Source organism: Tursiops truncatus, chromosome 17 (assembly GCF_011762595.2).
Source record: "Tursiops truncatus isolate mTurTru1 chromosome 17, mTurTru1.mat.Y, whole genome shotgun sequence".
Lineage (NCBI taxonomy): Eukaryota > Metazoa > Chordata > Mammalia > Artiodactyla > Delphinidae > Tursiops > Tursiops truncatus.
In genome coordinates, this window is record NC_047050.1 from 5,861,722 (window position 1) to 5,883,771 (window position 22,050).

Below are 22,050 nucleotides of genomic sequence, written 5' to 3' on the forward strand. Positions count from 1 at the left end.
AGTTAGCTATATTTAATTCCTACCTCTTTCAGGAGTCTTGGGAAAATTGCTTATACATTCTAAGACTCAGTTTCCCCAACTGCAAAATGGGAGATAGTAACAGTCCTATCCTGAAAGATTTAAGGCATATGATAAAAGCACTTTGCACCAGGCAAATGGATCAAGATTGGAAAGGTCCCATAGCAGTCAGTTCTTGCTGCAACAATGCCATGTAACAACTTTAAAATCTGAGAGATTTACAAAACACAAAGGTTTATTTGTCACTCAGGTTACACTTCCAGAGCTGGCTGACTGCCGCTCTGTGAGCCTGAGGCTATGTTGCAGGCGACAGGTGGATGATGGGTCAGCTCTACACGTCTGCTTACGCTGGGAGCGAGGCTCGGGAAGTGGCCCCTATTTGACGCCTGACGTTCACACAGTGGAGGGCAAAGACTCAAGAGTATTGGTGAGGGCTTCCCTGGTGGCGCAGTGGTTGAGAGTCCGCCTGCCGATGCAGGGGACGCGGGTTCGTGCCCCGGTCCGGGAAGATCCCACATGCCGCGGAGCGGCTAGGCCCGTGAGCCACAACTACTGAGCCTGCGCGTCCGGAGCCTGTGCTCCGCAAAGGGAGAGGCCGCAACAGTGAGAGGCCCGTGTACCGCAAAAAAAAAAAAAAAAAAAAAAAAGAGTAGTGGTGAAATACGACCCCTGTCACCTCTCACATTATATCTGGCCCATGTGGTTCACATGGCCGAGCACAAAGTCAGTGGGGCAGGGATAGATATCCCCACCAGGAGCTAGACAAGTCACATGGCAAAGGATATATACAGTTAATTATGTTATTCAAGGGGAGCCGTGAAGATCTGTGACTACAATACAATTTACTATGTATACCCAGTGACAAAAACAGCTTAATGTAGTTTAGCAAAAAAGAGGAATTTGCTAAAAGAGACTATATGGGGGCATGCCATATAATCAAAGAAAAGGATGAACAACTCAGTTACGGACAGGGTAGACACACATCTGGTCTTCAAGAAGAGTGGGAAACAGTCTTGATGACAGCTAGACCTCTGTATCTCTCTGACACCAATGGGCGTTGGCTTCACTTTTTTCCCCCAAAGAACATTAAATTCCAACACATGGCAGAAAACATGGCTGTCTCTGGCTCACAAGTCCCACATTCCTTCCCTAACTGGGAGAGACCCCCTCTCTTTACCACTTATGATTACAGAAGTCCTGGAAAAGAAAATGGAGTGAATCAGATTTTGTTTTGGTCCAACCTGAATCAGATGTCCCATCCATTTAGCCCAAGCTGGGGTCCTTTTCCACAGAAACACATGATGGAGGAGGATGGTTTGGTGAAAAAACAAGTGTTTGCCACACCAGGACATAGTACATGGATGAATTCAAGAGTTAAAAATTATATGTAGAACAGGTATTATTTTGCTTTATACATTTAAATTTATATTTTATGCAGAGCAATTTTCAGTGAGACAAGTTTAAACTCCCATATACAATCCTGAATGGCGTCTGGAGCCCAGTGTACCTAGTTGAGAAGCAGCCTGTTTCGGCTGTAAAACGGGTGTGAATGCAGGACCACGTCATATGGTTTTTGTGAGGGTGAAATGAGTTAATAGATACAAAGCACTAGAACAGTGCTTCATCCACAGCAAATGTTCAGTCAGTATTAACTGGCCTAGACTGCTAGATAGTGAAATCTGTGTGCATATAACTATATATTAAAAATACATACATACTAATTATATGTATGTAAACATACATACACATACATATATATGTCCATATATACATACACACATACATACCTATATACAAATATTACATACAGGGAAAGAATTGTTCTCGTGCAAAGGAGAAGGCCAATATGAGATTATTTTGTGCTTGTATTACTGCAGTATTTCCTGGGCCACATTTCGTCTTAATGGCCTAGCAGCAAAGAGGACTTGGAAGGTGCTTACAGATGGTTTTTCTGCTGTGGGTCCAGATGGCTTCTCTGCAGTCTTAAGCATGGCCAGCTTCTGGGTTCACCTTGAGGCGTGTACAGCAACATATTTCTCTTGGTGGTACGACGACCTGAGAGTATGATTCTGCAAAACCACTCTCTGATTTCACCAGGCGCATGGCAGGGGGTGGGGTGGGCACCACAAGAAGGGCACTGGAGTACAGTTATAGTTGTTATCTGTGTTACAGCTGCATATGTTATAACCCTACAAGACAAAATTATGATTTCTTTACACAGTTCAATTGTTTGCAAAGAAATTGGAAGGAAAGGGGGCAAAAAATAGTTTTTTGCATCACCTATTCATCATTTTCAATGCTCTTCCTTTTTTCCTCTGAGGATCCAAGTTTTCGTCACTTTCCTTCAGCCTGAAGAACATCCTTTAGCATTTATTGTAATGCAGGTCTTCTGGTGCCAAATTATTTTAATTTTCTTTTATCTGAAAATGTATTTTTTGCTCTCATTTTTGAAAAATACCATGTGTGAGGAATACAGAATAAGGTGGCACCTGAAGCCTTCACTTTAAGGACTTTCTAAACTTCTTAATGAGGTAGAGTGATTAATTAAAATGATATTGTGCTTTGTGTATGTTTTTTTTCCTATATGATAAGTGTTTTCTCCTCTCTCCTCCCCTCCTTTGAGTGGAAATGTTATCCTCATACTTTTTTTTTTTTTTTTTTGCCGTACGCAGGCCTCTCACTGCTGTGGCCTCTCCTGCTGCCGAGCATGGGCTCAGGACGCGCAGGCTCAGCGGCCATGGCTCACGGGCCCAGCGCTCCACAGCATGTGGGATCTTCCCAGACCTGGGCACAAACCCGTGTCCCCTGCATCGGCAGGCAGACTCTCAACCACTGTGCCACCAGGGAAGCCCTATCCTCATACTTTGATAGACAATATCAGATATCTCTACTGTGAAGTCTTCCTTTATTATCTGAAGAAGAGCTCGCTGTTCTGCTCACGGTGCTAGCCAGCGTAGTGCTATTTTCCTAGTCTTCATCCTTACATAATATATATTAAATCTCAAGAAGAAAAAGAACAAACCACAAGCTCAGGTGGTAAGGATGTCCTAAGTGACAGCAAGTCTTATCTGAACATTTCTTTTTACTTTCAATTCCATTTACCCTCCACTTAGAATTCCAACATGCAACTACATTTTTGTTTATTGATCCAATTATGTGACCTCCTTACCTAATGAATTTTTCATGTGATTTCCCATTGCTGTCACCATGAGGTCTTTGCAGATCTATCTTTCCTATATTTACACATATGGTCTTATCTCTTCCCTTCTCTTGGAGAGTTAGTACTGAATTTGCATTTGGTCCTTCACCCATGACAATCTGAATAAACAGAATCGCCAACAGAATTGGAAACTCTTCGAGACAGCCCCAGAGCACTTTCCCATTATCCTTGAAACAACGTCTGGCTCTGACCCCAGGTGCAAGGCTACGCAGAGGTTTGAGTGAATATACCGTTGTTCTGGGAAGTTGCCTTCATTCTTAAATGACACTTTCAAAGGATATAGAATTCTGGGTTGACAGTTGTTTCTCTGTCAGCATTTTCAAAAGGTTATTCCATTCTTCTCTGTCCTTCATGGTTTCTGATGAGAAGGTGGCTATTAATCATCATTGTTCCTCTATATACAATGTGTCAGTGTTCAAGATTTACTCTTTATCCTTGGCTTTTAACAATTTACCATGATGTAACTTAGCCTTGGATTTGCTGTGTTCACTGTGGTTTTGTTTGTATGGCATTTTGTATCTAAACATTTCTAACTTTCATCAAATTTGGAAAATATTCAGCTATTGTTTCTTCAAATATTTTTTTCTGCTCTGTTCTCTCTTTCTCCTCTCCTTCTGATATTCCTATTATATGTTTGATTATTTTATCCAATCTAACAAGACATCATCCATTTTCCAAAATCTCTCTTCTGTTTTTCACCTTGGACAATTTCTATTGCTTTATCTTTGCGTTCACTCACTCTTTCCTCTGTCATGTCTATTTGACTATTAAGTTTTTCCAGTGAATATTTTTATCATAATTCTAATTTTCAGTTCTATGACTTCCATTTGTTCTCATTTTGTTGTTTTTATTTCTCTGATGAGATTTCCCATTTCTCTCCTGAGGTTCTCGTTCCGTGAAAACATGTTCTGTTTTACTTCGTTGGCTATTGCTATAATAGCTGCTTTAATATCCTTATCTGTTAGTTCCAACATCTGGTTCATCTCCTAGTCAGATACAATTTATTTTCTTTTCTCTTGAGAATGTATTCCATTTTCTTGGATCTTTGTATCCAAGAAAGATACAAAGTTGTATCTATACAAAGTTGGATAATTTTGACTATAACTTAGACATTATGAACGTTAACAGATCCTGGATACTGTTATTTCCTCTGATAGTGCTGTTTTCTTTGTTTTAGCAGATAATTTTCTTGGCTGGTCTTGAAGTGCAAATTGTTTCCTGGGCGGAAGTTCAGTCTCAGCTTGGATCTCTTGTCTTTAGCTGGGGTGCCTTGAGTCTGTTCCCACGCACACATATTTCTGGGGTCCATCAGAGATGTTGTGGACAGAGATTGGGGATCCGTTCTCTGCCTCTTTTCCTTCCAGGACTACCCCTACTCTCTCCAGCATTCAGTTTCCTGGCTTCACTATAGTTTCTCAGGCCAGAAAAACTGACTTTTCTATATGTGCCCCTGCTACCACTATGCAAGCCAGGCAGACTACACTTAAGCCCCAGACCAAAAGCCATGGAGATGGAAACTTACTTCTATAGATCCGCGTCTCTTCTCCTGCAAGCACACGTGCGCTAGCCGGCAGGCTCTGTCTGCTTCTGTTCACTATCTAGAACCTCAGGCTGTTATTTCCAGCTTTCACGGTTGTTTTCTGCCAAGACAGGGAATCCTGCAGGGAGGGTCTTAGTCTGTCAGACCCATAAGAGGAAGTTTCTGCCTAAGTTTATTTTTAAAATAATTTTGCATCCAGATGAAAAGCTTCAATTATAAGTATTTTTTTTAAAAAGGAAGGAGTTAAGGAAGCTATCTTGTTCACTTGCTGAAAGAAATCACTAAAGATGCTCAGTCAGTCAATAAATGTCTGGGAGGTGAAGCTTCTCTAATCCTCAAGGTGGAAGCAGAGCGGAACAATTTTCAAACAGCAAATATCTAGGGAGCACTTATATTTACTCTTCAGAATGGCATGATGATTTAGGTACTATGTCCACACCTGTTGTACAGCTGAGGAAACAGAGGCACAGGAAGTTAAGTTAGTTGACAAGCTCACGGAATGAAGGAGCCTTGACATAAAAGGAATCCAGGAACAGCCCAGGCCTCCTCTGGGCTGAACTCGGAGAGGCTGTCAAGGCCCCAGCGTAGGCCGTGCCCAACAAGCAAAGCCAAAGGAAGGTGAGCTTGTAGAGACACCTGGGGGTGGGTAGAGGGTGTCACCCACTCTTGCAGGGAGAACAGAAACCTACCCCCTCCCCAAGAGAGGAGGAACAGATGCCGCCGGCAGAGGCCTGGGATGAGTGGGAAGGCTGCAGAGTGCAGGACCCTCACCACCTGAGATGCTGTGGGCACACGGTCGGCAGGGGCGCCAGAGCAGGTCTCCTCAGTGGACACTGGCGCAGGATGCCCAGAAAAGGCAGCACGCTGTGCAGAGACCCTCCTGCTGCCGCCGTAAACCCCTCCTCCACTCAGATGCCATCAGGGAGAGAAGACTCTGGGGGAAGAACCTTGAGAGAAGGCTCTGAAGGGTGTTTCAGCTTCAGATTGAACAAGGGGCTAACTTCTTTAATATGTCAAGAGAATGACCAACGGTGTAATAGAAAATGGGCAAATACAGTGTCGGTTCACTAAAAAAGTAAACACGAATCCTCTTAAAACAAAAGCATGAGAATGTGTTCAGTTGCACTTTTATTAAGAGAAATGCAGCTTAGCACTACCAGACCTACCCCATTCTCACTCTGCAGGTGACAAAAGTCACAGGCTGGAGCCCCCTGGGAAATGCTCGTCCTTCTGCGGGGAGCCCGGCCCTGGAGGGTCTGGAAGGAGTTGGTGGCAGGAAACTTCTAAACTAGGGGCTCTTGAGGCAGGGATTTTACTGTGTTTATTTTTTACTCTCCTAGGATAGTGCATAGCACATGGGAAATGCTCAATAACTTTTATTGTAAAACGGAACCAAAATTTCCATATTCATTATACACTCTATTTACTGGCGTGAAAGCCAAGCGGGGAGGAAAGTAGGAAGGGGCTACTGCAATAAAATAATTCTTATTTTACCCTGAAATGACTGCTATTAACATGCAATGCATGTGTATTGTATTCTTCTCTGACATTGTAGGGACTAACATACACCAAAAAATACAGTGATACATGAAGAATGGAAATTAATGTTTCCAAATAAACATTTCTAGGAAAGAGGACTTCTCTTTCAGAAAGACTTTGTTTCTTGCTGATGCATTCCAGAGAAACAAATTTGTAATCTGGTCAGGATGTGCTTATGAATTAATACATTCATTTTTCTCTCACCAAAAAAATAAATAAATAAAAATAAAAATGCCTATCATTGAGTATGCAATTCAGAGAATGGAAATTGGCCCAGGAACTAATTACAGCTCACAAAGAAAAAAAAATCTGCTATTTTGATGAAAATGTGTTTTCCTAGCATTTTTGTTATTTCCGTTGATAATTGCAGAAAATAGTTTTAGTGGGGACAATTGTTATGGTTCTCTATGTATTTCTATTCCAAGTTATGAATAAGGCAGTGTTCCTGGCAAGTATTTTGGGATCCATCTGGAGAGAAGGAATGATGAAAACTCCAGAAGACAAGCTTTTCTTGCTTCAACATCCTATTTGAAGTGTTTGTTAAATAAAAAGTATATACAGGGCTTCCCTGGTGGCGCAGCGGTTGAGAGTCCGCCTGCTGATGCAGGGGACACGGGTTCGTGCCCCGGTCCGGGAGGATCCCACATGCCGCGGAGCGGCTGGGCCCGTGAGCCATGGCCGCTGAGCCTGCGCGTCCGGAGCCTGTGCTCCGCAACGGGAGAGGCCACAACAGTGAGAGGCCCGCGTACCGCAAAAAAAAAAAAAAAAAGTATATACAATGTGTACTATGAGACTCAGAAGCTTAGACTTTCAGTGTTGAATGGACAAAAGTCCATACAGTACTTAAATATCTATTCGAGCACAAAAAAAGCTAGAAAATTGTGCACTCTGGGTTTGCTGGATCCAGGTTAGAATCAAGCAGCTGTTTCTTTCTGGAGGACACTGGGGACATTCTTTAGCAGACTGCATTTTGAAATTTTTTAAACTTTCTATCCCAGGGTATCATGTAGTCCCGGAACTACTGTTGCCCCAGCTGTTAGGATGAGGAGTCTGCTGGGGCCCAAGGAATGTGAAAACAGGAGAATTAATACATAAAAGAGAGGATCTGCTTTAAAACAGCCTGAAAGTGCCAGTGTTTTATAGATTTATAACCATGAATTTGCAAATAAATTTCACAATTTAGTCTACAATGAGTTTAAAATCCTGCTTCCTACTGACATGCATTTCAAATTTAAAACACATTTTTCCATTCAACTCATGTAATAAATGACGCCTGGGACCTCAGGGGAGCCCTAAAACCCCTGACCAATCATTGAGTTGCCACAATACTGTCTATTTTAAATGAAACAAAAATAGGATGAAACAAAAATTAAATTTGTATTTGAGATAGATTATCTTAAAGGCTGGTTCTTGAGATAGAAATAAATTAATCAGAAGTAGTAAAACAGATCAGTACGAAAATGATGGAGATCTATTCAGTCAATTACAGGGACTTTAATTTTATATGGTTTTCCTGTCCCCTGACAGAGATGGATCATCCCTGATAGCCTTATATTTATCAGCTATAGTTAAGGTTGTGCGAAAAAAGACCTCTTCCTCAGGTAAGGGCACGAATTGGAAAAGAGGGGTAGGATTCAAAAGTATGTATGTAAATACGTAAGAGAGGTAAAGCGTTCCATGAAATAACTTGAGTTGACGACAGAACCCCGAATGGGACGATCCCTCCAGAGAAGACAGAAGCCCACCATCTGCCCACTGGTGAAGATTAACAAGGAGTATTTGTGGAGCTTCCTGAGCCTGGGACCAGGGCTCACCATCCAGCCTGGCATGTAGCAGGAGTTCACAAATATCTGTGCCTAAACAAGTGAACAGATGAATGGACAGATGAGTCCTGACCCCTGGGAAAGTCTGCGTCTTCACACGCTCGCATGCCTCCCTGCCCACAGAATGGCAGAGGTGCAGCAGGGGAAGCCAGTTGAGGCAACACAGGAAGACCCTCCTGCCCAGGGCCCCCTGACTCCTCTCCACTGGTCCTTGGGAATACGGCTCAGGCATGGGTTGTACACCCTCCCTCCATCCTGCTTCTCTACCCCACCAGGCTCTGAGCACACGTTCAAGGTCTATCCTTGCGCTTGAAGGTGAGCTACAGAGGCACCCAAGGATCAAGGCAGTTTTTCCAATAGGACTAGGCAAGAACTCATCTCTGAGCCATTTGCGGCTTCGAGAGAATGATTGAGTGCATCATGATTAATATCGTAAAGTATTTTCTTATAATGTAATTTTAATTTTTACAGAGTCTTGAAAACAGGTATAAGCTATTATTTCATTTGGTAAGAAGCACTTTACTGGAACCATTTTTCTGAGGAGCAACTTGAGACTAGGCATGGCTAACTGACCCACTTGTGGTTAGTAACTGATAGAGCCAGGACTGGGAGACAAAGAATCTGATGATGAGGTCATCACTCTCGCTACCAGCTGAGAATTAGCATGGCCACATCTATGTCGGTACAGGTTTTCATTACAGGCAGAGCATCAGGCTGAGCCTGGATCTCAGCTCCTACAGCCCTTGTTCTCTCACAGCTGGGCCTCCTTAAACTCCACTTAGAAACTTGACCTTGCCCTGGATCATCACATTGCCATCAGCCCAGGGCTGGCCGTTGCCTTGGTCTCCGATCTCTGTGATCCCCAGGCGGAGTCCTCCTGGCCATGCCGTGGGCAGCTCCCTCTCAGCGACTGATGCAGAGGCTCCTGTTTCCCCAAGTCCCTAGCCTGGGACACATGACCTGCCTCTACTCTGACCTTCCACATTCAGCCCCAAGGATCGCTGCCTGCTAGGTCTCTGCACCTGTATTAACGGCACTTATTCAGCATGGATTGAGCACTTACAGAGGCAGGCACGTGTCGGTTATGAGCATTCGGCAACAAGCAAATCAGAGCCCTGCCGTCGTGAGGCTCACAGCCTGTCCTGTGCCACCAGCACTGGACAGGGATGACAAATTTGACGACTGCCCTAAAATGAGGGCCACAGGACACGAAGGGCTGATCCAGACCAGGGAGCAGAGGTCAGCCAAGGCCAGCTGACAAGCTCTTGGGTGACACTGCCATTTGCACATCCGAGTGGAATTTGCAACACTTGAAGCTGCATCGTGTGCTGTTCTGGGCTGTCCTCTCCCGCTCTCTGCAGTAATAAATCACAGGCCACTCTCATGTCAGGACATGACAAAAATAATAACTCTTATAAACACATTCCCTATCTGTAGTGTATTATTCATTTAAATTGAATATCTTTTTCCTCTAATATACACCTTTCTAAGCACACATGCCCTTTATCAAAGACAGTCTACTAGATACGGGCTCGCTGGCAAAGAATCACACTAGCAGCAGATGGACACACAAGGCTTACCGGAGCATAAAAGAAAGCATAAGAGAATATATTCAGGAATATATTGCTGATTGACTGCTAATTCAATTTTTAAAGTGGGCTTTCGAGAGGCATTTAAGTAACCCTGAGTCCATCCTCGACCCACTGGGTGAGGTGAGTTTACATTTCCAGGGCGCCCAGCTCCCTTCGTGACTTGGAAACATCTGGAGATCTATGCTGGTCGTGTAAAGGCACGATGAGGCGAACATCCCTGCAAATCCCGGCATGCTCCTGCCGGGGAAAGAGGGAGTCTCTGTGGGTTAGGCTCAGGCCGGGGTAGGAAGGGAGCAGAGGCAGAAAAGAGAATCCAGAATGACAGTATAAGATCGAGCTTTGGCTTTCAGCCAGAGACAAGAGCGAGCCTGATTATATTGCATATTTTAGAATTCTCTTTCTATTCCATTGAAAATGCGACGGCAAAAGCTTCTCTTTGTCATAAGAAATCAATTTCTTAGCTGCCGTTTCTTCTCAGCACAAACGTTCTCCTGTTAGATCCTTTAAAATGCCATTTGTTCAAGCGATTACAGAATGAATTCCGGTCCATGTTTAATTCTTTAAAACTCATCTTTCACTTTTAAAGGGTGTAAAAAAGCATACGGGTGAGCATGTTAATCACAGCTACTATTTCCAGGGCCTGAGTGAAAAGAAGCATTTATGTTAATGGTGTATGTGGCTGAGCATGTAAGTCTGGAAATATTCCCAATTACCAAAATTATCTCTTCTCCTGCAACAAGAATATGACCGAACCAATAAACTACCATAATAGCACACCCCATCCAGGTTACCTTGCTGAGGTTAAATTGTTGCTCTCTGAACACGGCCAGTCAGAACACTCAGGCCGTGATTGAATCGGCCAAAATGTTTAGCCACCTTCTCTGGCTCTGGCTCTGAATTAATTTAGAAAGTCCCACATGCATCCGGTGGGGCTCCCTGGAGAATCAAACCTTATGAAATTATTCCTTATTCACTTACAGCAAAATCTCTTGCAATCAGCTCCTTAGTGGAAAATGGGTACCAGTTATTCATAGGACACCATACATCACACACACGGGCCACCAAGGCACTGGAGGCCGAATATTGCACAGATGGAAATATCACAAATCATGTCAGAATGGGGCCGGGAGAGCTACTCACATCCCTCAGTAGCCTGGGTCCTTGAAGCATATTTTAGAGCCAAAGGAGGGGAAGTCTTGGGAATAATAAACTAGTCAGCATCATGTATCCAAGTCACATTAACAGGATCAGACCAACTGTCTCCAATTTCTTGTCTATTTTTCCTTCCATGAGGTAGGACAAACTCTTTCCATCATGTGCTCAGATCTGTATACTATTTCCAGAGATGAAGAAAGTCCCATTGTTAACTCTGAACTACAACCACGAAAGCAAATGATTTTACAGTTAATTTTAAAAACACTGTGAACAACTCACATGTTTTTTCTACCAATAAAAAAAGGTAAACTAATACCTAAGCATCTAGGGATGCCAGATCAGGACCATGGGAGCCTAAGAGTGGACAGAACCTAGATATCGGTTTCTGCTAGGTGTTAGTCTGAGGAACAAGAATTAGAAACGGCTTCTGAGATGAGCAGAGTGGGGTGTAACGTGTGAAGCTGAGGTCTCACCACGTTACTGCATGTTTCTTCCACTTATCAGAACAAGATGGCGGTAAGCAGAGACCGAAATACAGCATTCCAGTTTGCTAAGCGGAGCTTTCGCTGGCACTGTGTTTATTGGTCAGATGTAGGGAAAGAAGATGAATGAAAAGCTTTAGAAATACAACCAGTCAGGGCTGTCACCACCCAACACATCTGTGTCCCTAAATGATGGTAATTAGAAGAACAGTAATTCAACAACAATAAGAACTTCTTCACCAGGAACCAAAACCAAGTTGTTCCTTAGCTCTGGTACATCGACAGGTATCTGAGCACAGCAGCTGGGTCACCTGTAGGACCCTCTCCTACAGTCAGGGGTCTGAGGGGGCCGGTTTCATGTTTGATCAGCCTGGGTCCAATTAGGAGAGAGAAATCACACCGTGAGTTAAACGGGGGAGGTTTAACATAAAGAAGAATCAAACTCTAATCAAAGTGTTACTATGAGATACAAAGACACTCTGTATTTTGCCCTTGGGGAGAGATGGTTCAGAGAGAAACCAAGAAATGACAGACTGGAAAGACCCCCTCCCCAAGGCTGGGGCCTCAGACGTCTCTGCAGAGGGAATAGCTCAGCTCCTCAGATAACAGGCAGTTTGCTGTTTGCTGTCGCGGGGAGCAGAGGGCAGCCATCTGGAGCAGGCAGGGTGCCTGCGATCAGCGACCAGTGCCATGGAGGTGCACACGGCGTGTGGCTCAGAAGGAACTTTCCAGGCATAGGCGAGACCCACAGGGCCAGCAGGCAGAGTCGGGGCGCCAGTGTGGGCAGGAGACCTCAGGACGCTGGTCTCCGCCGGAGAGAGCGGTGGGAGGGTGATCACCGGGCAGGCGGAGGGTCTGGGCACGAGGCCGGGGCAGAGCTCACTCGGATCCTATAGCCCTCACCCCAGGGAGTGCTTCCCCACCTTCCTCTGGGCCTCCCTGCGGAGCGCACTGTGAAGGAGAGATGCTTGCAGGAAGCACCCTGAAGCAGTGTCCTGCTAACCGGAACATATGGTCACCTCCAGACCCTGGGGGCATCTAGGTGTGCTGTCCCGTTGTAGAGAGCAGACAGCTGAGCTGGACAAGTTCAATGACTGCTACAGGTCACACACACAGCAACTGTGCCTGTGTGATTCCAGAACTGTCATCTTAACCACCACGCTGTTATTATGCTCCATCATAAAAGACACCAGAATCCTCTGTAAAGGCCCTGACTAGGATAGGAGACGCTTTTCTAAAAGTACTGGGATTTGGTAGTACACCATCAAAATAAGTTGTATTTTTCTGCAGCCTTGAGGAGACATCCTTGCCTTCTATTCTGTAGTCGTTTGACTCTGCCGAGTACAGACACACGTTTAACCAGATGTGAAGAAAATGAACCCACCTCACATGAAAGGTGGAAGATGACAAAGCGATGGGGACCCGTGTCCATGAGGACCCATTCCCAGCCCTGCGCTCATTCAGACTCGGGGAGAAATAGAAAAAGAGCGATGATTCCATATGTGAAGATTTTCTCAACTGAGAGACTCAACAGATTTCTCGCTTTCCCCCAGGGTCTGAATGTGAGGAAATGAGCTTGCTTTAAAACCAGACAGAATTCTGCTGAATATAAGGAAAAACTTCTTACTCATTATGATGATGAAACACTAGGATGAATTTTGCTGTGAAGTGTTGAAGTTAAATCTCTTTCCCAGAGATATTAAAGAAGAAAATCAAAACTATCTATCGTGAATGAGTTAGACATCCCTCTAGATGAAAATAGCAATTTCTCAGGCTCCTTCCAGGTCCCAAGTCTCCTATATGCCTTAGTCATCTTTACCTCTTCCTTGCCACAGAGGTAGATACCTTCCAAGGACAATGGGGCAGCAAGGGGCATTATTAACAAGAGTTCACATTTTTTGAGTGCCTACTGTCTCTCGTCTTTGCGACACTGCAAGGTAAGCATCGTTATTTCCAGTTTACAGATTCTGAGGCTCAGAGAAGTCAAGAAGCTTATCAAAGATCACACAGCAAATAAATGTCACTCAGCATTCTAACCCAGGACTGTCTAGGAACAAGTCTGTGTGACCCCATGGATAAACCATGCCTTTTCCCTCTTCCAGCAGGCTAGCTAGTAGTAACTGTTGGAGGCTTACCCCTCCACTCCTGAAAACTCTCCAGGACATCCCCCAAACCAGCCAAGTCTAATTTGTACAAACAAGGTAACACGGCATGCCTGGAAAATCAGTAAAGAAATAGGCCACGAATGAAAAGAGAAAGATAACTGATAAAGACATAAAAAAATGGAAGAGAAAAATCAATGAATACACACTATATCATATCATATCTCCACTACCCAGGATCTCATAAAATTGCACAGAATTGACTGGGTTCACAAAGTAATCTGAAGGGAGAAATAAACGGTACAGCCCTAGCGAAGCCTGAGAAAACCGCCCCCATTATTCTTGCACTGGGAACGTGTGAAAACTGAACAACTGTGCTGCAGCATTGTTTTATTCCTTGCGCTTGCAGAAACGGAGCCCTCCGGAAGACGCAGTCCCGTTTGCTTCTCGAAGGCACTGGATCACCGTGTTCTGATGACTAAAGATTCTTCCTTACTCTCTTGTCTTTAACCATTTGCATTTGAGGTCACAGAAGGAGGGAGCAAGTCCCTTTAACACGGATGTCTCACGGAGATAACTCCATTAATTGTGTGGTTGGTACCTTTCCCAAGAAACACGGCTCCCCAAGACCTCCCCAGACACACCGGCTGACCAGCTTGGGATCCCTGTTGCTCTCTCTGTCCAGGTGGCCTCAAGGTGGAAGTTACTTGTGAGAACTCTGCATGAAATGTATTCCCCCAAACACTCTTTATTTGCCTTGGAAGATGTTTACAAAACATTCCTAAATGCTCAAACAGCAAAACATCATCTCTGTCCTGTACCTCTTTCAACATTAAAACGAACGATTATGTGCTGAGGACTTTGATGCAAAGATGAATAAAAGACTTGTACTCGGCCTTCACGGAATTCACAAAGTAGGACAGAAGATCAAAATGACAATAACCACAGAATGATGTGAGGCTCTGATGACAGAGTCTAGGGGCTGTATGGAAGCAGAGGAAAGACACCTAGCCTAGATACTGGAGCACACTCTCCAGGGACAAAGTTTGAGCAGAGCCTTTTTATCAGTCAGCTCAGGCTGCCACAAAAAATTACCATAGACCACATGGCTTACACAACATTTATTTTTTCACAGTTCTTGAGGCTGAAAGTCAGAGATCAGGGTGCCAATAAAGCTGGTCTCTGGCGAGAGCTCTCTTCCTGTTTTCAGATGGCTGCCTTCTGACTTCGTCCCTGTCACGAGGCAGGGAGAGAGGGAGAGCTCTCTGGTGTCTCCTCTCATAAGGACACTAATCCTATGGGATCAGGGCCCCACTCTTATGACCTCATTACTTCCTAAAGGCCGATTAAATATGCCAGTGAGCACAAGTTGAAAGTCTCCGGCAGCAACAGCCCGTCGGGGATGTACACCAGTCCAACATGGCTGACGCGGGGGATGATGTGGTGAGAGACGGCACAAGGGAATGTTCTCTAAGCAGTGTGTACTTTATCGTGTGGGCAGTCAGATTTTTGCAGGACTCAATTAAAAAGTTGAACAGATTGGCATTTTAGGAAAAAAACAGTTGGTCCACTTTTGAAGAATAAATAGTAGGACAAAGGGACTCGGAATTCTGGACCCAAGCCATGGATACTGAAATAATCCCAGGAAAGATAATAAGGGGTTTTGCCAAGATAGTAGCAACAGATGTGAGGGTAAAGCACACATTTGAGAGTTACTTAGGAGGCAGAATGGTGGGAATGGTTGGCTAGGGGGGCAAGTGGGGAAGGGAAAAAGTAGAGGAGAAGCCTGGAATGGATGGAGTTCTCTGGAATGGATGCCTGCGTGGTATTTATGCCTTTATGTTATCACTATAGTCGAGGTAGAACCACAACTCAATACTTTGTTTTTCTGTTGTCGCTGTTGTTCCACTCGTGGACGATCCCTCAGCCCTTCCCATAAATTTCACTTAACACACCTGTGGGTCTAGCGTGTGGATCAAGGAGTAAAGAGGATAAAAATCACAATCAGTATAAAATTGGGGGGTTAATACTTAATAATGGTAGGAAATATGATGAAATAAATGATAGGATCACAATTTGAAGCCCAGCGTGTGCAGGTATTTTGTACCTTACCCTAAACAATTGGTAATTATAGGAGTTTATACTTACTTAATTAACTCAATATACCCAAAATATTATATTATCATCTCACACATAATTAAAACAAAAATTATTAATAAAATATTTTACATTTTGTATACTTTGTCATTGAAATTCAGTTCATATTTTTTACTTACAGCCCAATTCAATCTGGATGAGTTACATTTCAAGCACTCAGTAGACATGTGTCACTAGCGGGTTCCGTACTGGACAGCACAAGACTAAGAAGAGTTCTTGATGCAAGCATTAAATATCAGCATTAAACTATCAGCTACCAATCAAAAGGTCAAAGTAATCTTCTATTAGAAAAATATGAAACACTGAGTGTTGTTTGATTTTTTTAAATTCTAGCTTCCCAAATCTATGTAAGTCAAAGATTAATGTATCTGTTTTGTAAGTAAAATTTCAGACACATCGCTTAAAAAGCCATCTGACAACATGTGAGCGCCCTGGTACTTGATTAGATTACTTACCTTGACGAAGAAGTCAACGAGACATCCTCTGTGTCCAGAGGCTAGCCAGAGGACTTTGGGGGATAAGCAGAAGTCTTCTCTCAATACATGTATAACCTTGTTAATGAAAAGAGCAAAGGAGATTGTAAAGCTCCATGGATATCCGATGCCATGAGGCAGTAAGTGCAAATTAGCTCGTTTTATCAATATTTATTTGTCACAAGTATAGTAACCTGGCTAAAAACAAATTTGGTAGTAATCCTGGGATTATTACCAACACCACTGTAAGTCTTTTTCAACTGAAATCATTTTAGGTAAAACAGAGTTTTGAGTTGTGTTGACTCCATGATGAAACAATTAAATAAGTGTTCAAATTTTTCTATTGGTATAAAGAAAGCAAAGTGAGTTGCAATCCTTCAGTCTTTTTTCTGGCCATTTGCCACTACTCTGGAGTTCCTTATCTGCATTATAACCTACACCTATAACCTGTACAAAGAGAAGGCAGCTTCTCATTGCACACAAAGCAGAAAAACTTTGCTGGATGTTCATCCCAGGAGGATGTGTTCTCGCCACGGCCTTTCAATGCCATTCCTGAGTGCAGGTCAATACAACCATCGCCCATTTTTACCTAATACCCACATCATGACCCAAGCCAACCATGAACCAAGCTTGGGCTTTTTTCTTCTCCATCAGCTGCTCATAAGAGATCCCTCACTGGGCAACAAATATAAGCTGAGGGAGAGGTGACGGTGTAGCCATCATTGATAACATGGCATCTGTGTTACTTGTTCAGCTTCTGGGAACATTGCCCATTGCCATTCAAGGTCAAGTACTCTGTCTCAGACAGAGTCCAGTAGCATGCCTGGAGCTGTTTATCAAAACATCTATAATTCTCCTGTAATATCTTTCTCTAGAAATCAAGGCATCATGTGATAATTTCTGCATTGAGGATTGCCATAAATGCCACACAACATCTTTTGCTACCTCTGACAATTTTACTATAATAGGCAAAGTCGACTAGGTCATATGGCCCATGTGTCAAGGCTGTGTGTCCTACAGTCTGGACCTGCTGCTGAGCCCTTTGCTGAATCGCCCCACTCATTGCTGGCCGGCCCTGCGTCCCCTCATGTATGAGTTGGAACAGATTTCCCAGGTGTGCTGTATACTGTCTCCAGAACCTGATGAGGCCTACCAGGCACTGTGCTTCCTTCCTAGAGGTGGAAGGTGCAAGGGGCACTGCTGTCCCACTCATAACCACATGTCCGTATTATGTATGAGTGACCTCTGGGCTCTGTATCCTGTTCCACTCATCTATCAATCTATCTCTGATCCAACTTCACACAGTTCTAACTACTGTGGCTTTGCAGCAGCTCTTTTTTTAAAACTAAAAACAAAACAAAAGCAGTTCACCCGTGTCTCCCACCCCCTCCAACATGTAATTTGTCTTTCTCTGTCTAACTGATTTCACTTAGCATAGTACCCTCAACGTCCATTTGTGTTGTCACAAATGGCAAGATTTCATTTTTTAAATGGCTAAATAATGTTCCATTGTATACACATACCACAATTTCTTTATCCATTCATCCAAAGATGGACATTTAGGTCGCTTCCATATCTAGGCTATTGTAAATTATGCTGCAATGAACATGGAGTTTCAGGTAGGTATCTTTTTGAACTAGTGTTTTCATTTTTTCCAGATAAATACCCAGAAGTAGAGTTGCTGGATCATAGAGAAGTTTTATTTTTAATTTTTGGAGGCACCTTCATACTGTTTTCCACCATGACTGCAACAATTTACATTCCCATCAACAGTGCACAAGGGTTCCCTTTTCTCCACACCCTCACCAACATTTGTTATCACTTGTCTTTTTGATGATGGACATTCTGACAGGTGTGAGGTGAGATCTCACTGTGGTTTTAAATTGCATTTGCCTGATTATTAATGAGGTAGAGCATTTTTTCATGTACCTGTTGGCCATCTATATGTCTTCTTTGGAAAGATGTTTATTCAGATCTTCTGCCCATTCTGTAAATAAAGTATTTGGGTTTTTCTATTGAGTTGTATGAATTCTTTATATATTTTGTATATTAGTCACTTACTAGATATATGATTTGAAAATATTTTCTCCCACGAAATGCCTTTTCATTTTGTTGATGGTTTCTTGTGCTGTGCAGAGCTTTTTAGTTTGATATGGTCCCACATGTTTATCTTTGCTTTAGTTGTGTTTGCTTTTGGAGTCAAAAAACTCATCACTGAGACCTATGTTAAGGATATTATCATCTATACTTTCTTCTAGGAGTTTTATGGTTTCAGATCTTACATATAAATCTTTAATCCATTTTGGGTTAAATTTTGTGTATGATGTAAGACAGTGGTCCAGTTTCATTCTTTTTCATGTAGCTGTCCAGTTTTCCCAGCACAATTTATTGAAGAGACTGTTCTTTCCCCATTGTATATTATTGGCTCCTTTGTCATAAATTAATTGACCATATATGTGTGAATTTATTTCTGGGCTCTTTACTCCATTCCATTGATCTATGTGTCTGTTTTTATGCCAATACCATACTAATTTAATTGCTGTAACTTTGTAATATAGTTTGACATCGGGGAACATGATGTCTCCAGCTTTTTTCTTCTTAAATTTATAGTATAGTATAGTATAGTTTTGCTATACAGGGTCTTTCATGGTTCCATACAAATTTTAAGATTTAAGAAGAATGACATGTTAGGGTAGGATGGGGACTGTCCTACCAGATATAAAGGATTATTAAACAGCTGTAATAACTAAGAGAGCATAATATTGGTAGTAGAATAAAGAACACACAGGGGAGCAGAACAGCAAGTTTCCCCAAGCTGACACCCAATAATAAAATTTAAATGTATTTAAATTGAAAAAAGATGGAATCCACAACAAAGATCTGATGATTTTGAGTACCTATTTGCCAGATAACAGTTTTAACATTAATAAAACAGAGAAAAGGCATGGAAAACAGACAAAAACCCATTAGTATTGGGAGACATTATTCAAGAGAAGAATTGAACAAATGGAAAGGCCTACTGTGATCTCGGAAGGGAGAACTCAACTAAAGACATAAATTGTCTCTAAGGTAATGCAAACATTTAATGTGACATCAACAAATTACTAAGATTTCTTTTCATTATGTAAACTCATTCAAAAGTCCACATGAAGACATAAAGGAGAAAAAACTTCCATAGCCAGGAAAATTATGAAAAAGAAAAGTACTGAGGGGAAACTAGCCTTACTTTTAGGGGCTACATATATTGCACATGAATAGTTAGATTAAGGTAACAGAATAGCAAGTCCAGTAATACAACAAAATTCATGTGGCTATTAATATATGATCAAGGTTGTATTTCACAGATGGTGAAAAGATAAATTAATCAGTAAAGGATAATAGAACAATTAGATTGGCCCCTGAAAACTTTTACTTGAATCTATAACTCATACTTTATACCCCCAAAAAAATCCAGATTAAAAAAACTTTGTTAAAAAAATTTCCATATATTAAAATATTAGAAAAAATATTATGAAAGAAGGTTTTTGTTTGCTTGTTTATGTACCTCTTTTGTTTTTGGTAACTTTAGAGTTGGGAAACCTGTTTAGATGACACAAAAGCTGGAGGCTACAAAATCCAAAATTAAGTCAACTCCATAAAAATAAAAAGATGTCTTCAAAGGAAAACCATTGCAAAGTCAAAAGATAACAAACTGAGGAAAACATATTTACTATAAGAATTCAATTTTATATCAAGAAGAAAAGCCTAAAATTCCAAAGGAAAAATGAAATCATAGTAACATTTTTCTCTTAACAGACTGGTAATAAGCAATATGTTTGCTCACATAGCATGTTGGCAATGGTATGGGAACATTCTCATCCTCTGCTAGTGGGAGTGGAAATTGGTACAACTTCTGTACATAGAAATTTGGTAATAGTCACTGAATTTTAAAATGTCAATGACCTTTGACCCAGAAATTTTATCTCTGGAAATTTGTTCCTCAGATACATAGGACATGTATAAAGTTGTTCAATGATGAATGATTTGTGATAGTAAAAAGTTGAAAATAATTTAAATATCCAATAATGGGACTTATTGAAATAACATTTGCTAGCTATAAAATAGACTAACTGCTTAAAAGAATGAAATCACTCTATATAGTTTGTAAGGAAACAAGCCCCAAGATATATTGTTAAGTGAAAAAAACAAGGGCAGACCATTTCTGTAAGGTTAAGAGAATATATGTGTAAATGCTTGTATAAGCATTAAATATTTCTGAATGATATAAAAAGAAGTTGATACCCATGAATATATCTAGAGAGGGATCCTGGTGGCTGGGGGGTATGAGGAAGACTTTCTTTTCACATCATGAACTTTTAATGTTTGTACCGTGAACATGTTGATAAATGTGTTGGTGTAAGAAAAGACCACTTACCTCAGTGGTAATAACCACAGTTGTTATGGTAACTAGTCTTGGTTCATCCGACTGGAAAACAGCTGAAAAAAAAAAATCACTTAAACTGTGGGAGATAAAATTAAACTTTCTATGGAACAAATTTTATGCAAATTTATACACATTTTTACTTTTTGAACATAGTTTTTGGATTCTCCTGCCAAATATACAAAACAAAAATATATCAAGAAAATAAAAGTCTTTCTAATATCCAAAATTATTACTAATGTGATGGTGTTACCAGTTAATTAAATTAAAAAAAATTTTTAAGTGACTATTCAATATTCCATAAAATTCAGTGCTGTTAATGGGTACTAACCCACAGCCTAAGGGACCTTGTTTACCAATTATACAGAAAATGTAGCACATCTCTCACAAGTAAGAAACACAATCATGAAGAGACCACACAACCAAAGACTTGGGGCCTTGATATATTCAAGTAAATATTCTCGCATGTCTGATTGATTAGTTTGGAATGCATAATCTCTGTTTCTATGGCCAAATAAAGCTAATGAGACTCTAGCATTACAAATTAGGCTTTTGCTAAGATTTCATGTACCACCATTTTCTGCCCGGTTTATGAAACTCACAATGTCATGTGCTAGGTAAATGCTAATCCCCAAAACCTGTAACCTCAGAGTTGGAAAAGTGAGATAGAAAGAAAAATAAATAACCAAACATGTTAATTATCTTGTTTGGGGAATGAGAGACGGATCACATATAACAACATTCAGTTACAAAACTCAAACCTTGTGTAACCTACTTCTTCCCTGAGTCCTTCCTCAGTGGTGGTCTGTGTAACAGCACACCACTCACAGCTAGACCTTGGTGTTCTTCCTTTGAGCATAAACAATTTCACAGAACATCGACATCAGACAAGGTCACTCTGTGAGCATGATAAAACGGTCAAAAAAAAAAAGGCCCATTCATCATTTTATCTAAGGACAGGCAACAACAAGGTCACTGTGAAAACCACAAAACTATCCAACACCCCCCTCTTCTGACTAATGTGAGTGACTGATACAGCTCTACTAACTACATCTTTGACCTCACTCTAGTCTTTCTGTTAAGATTTATTAAGATAGTCCAGCACAGAATTATCCCTGCTTCCAGACAGCCTCCACTCCAGAACAAAGATCTGGTTCCTCATACCTGCCCCCAAACTACCCAACACCTTGCTGAGAGGCCCACTGCTCCTGTAGTGTATGGTCTCCCTCACTGTAATGAGCAATAAATCCAACTTGCTCAACTATGGTGTAACCCTGATGGTCTTTGGCTGGAAAGGCAAAAGAGTCATCGACACCCAATGATGTACATTCTCCTCCTTCAATTCTCTCTTAAATGCATGCCAATCAGGCTTTTGTCCATACTGAGCCCCTGAAAATCTCTTGTCAATGTCACCAGCGATTTCTACATGACAATCGAAGGTCAATTCCCAGTCCTCCGTTACTTGACCAATCTACTGATCTCCATTTACTGCCCATCACATCCCCCTTCTGACACTAGCTCTTCCCTTG

The 22,050-nt window shown here is 41.8% G+C and overlaps 1 long non-coding RNA gene across 1 annotated transcript in view; it reads right to left on the minus strand.

The window, feature by feature from the left end:
- LOC141276889 (uncharacterized) overlaps nt 1-22,050 on the minus strand; it is a 160,004-nt gene that overhangs the window by 85,077 nt on the left and 52,877 nt on the right. Inside the window, exons 3-4 of the long non-coding RNA XR_012327156.1 lie at nt 20,516-20,577; nt 16,084-16,179 (exon numbers count right to left, since the gene is read on the minus strand). This is a non-coding gene — a long non-coding RNA (uncharacterized lncRNA). The remainder of the gene's footprint in view (nt 1-16,083; nt 16,180-20,515; nt 20,578-22,050) is intronic.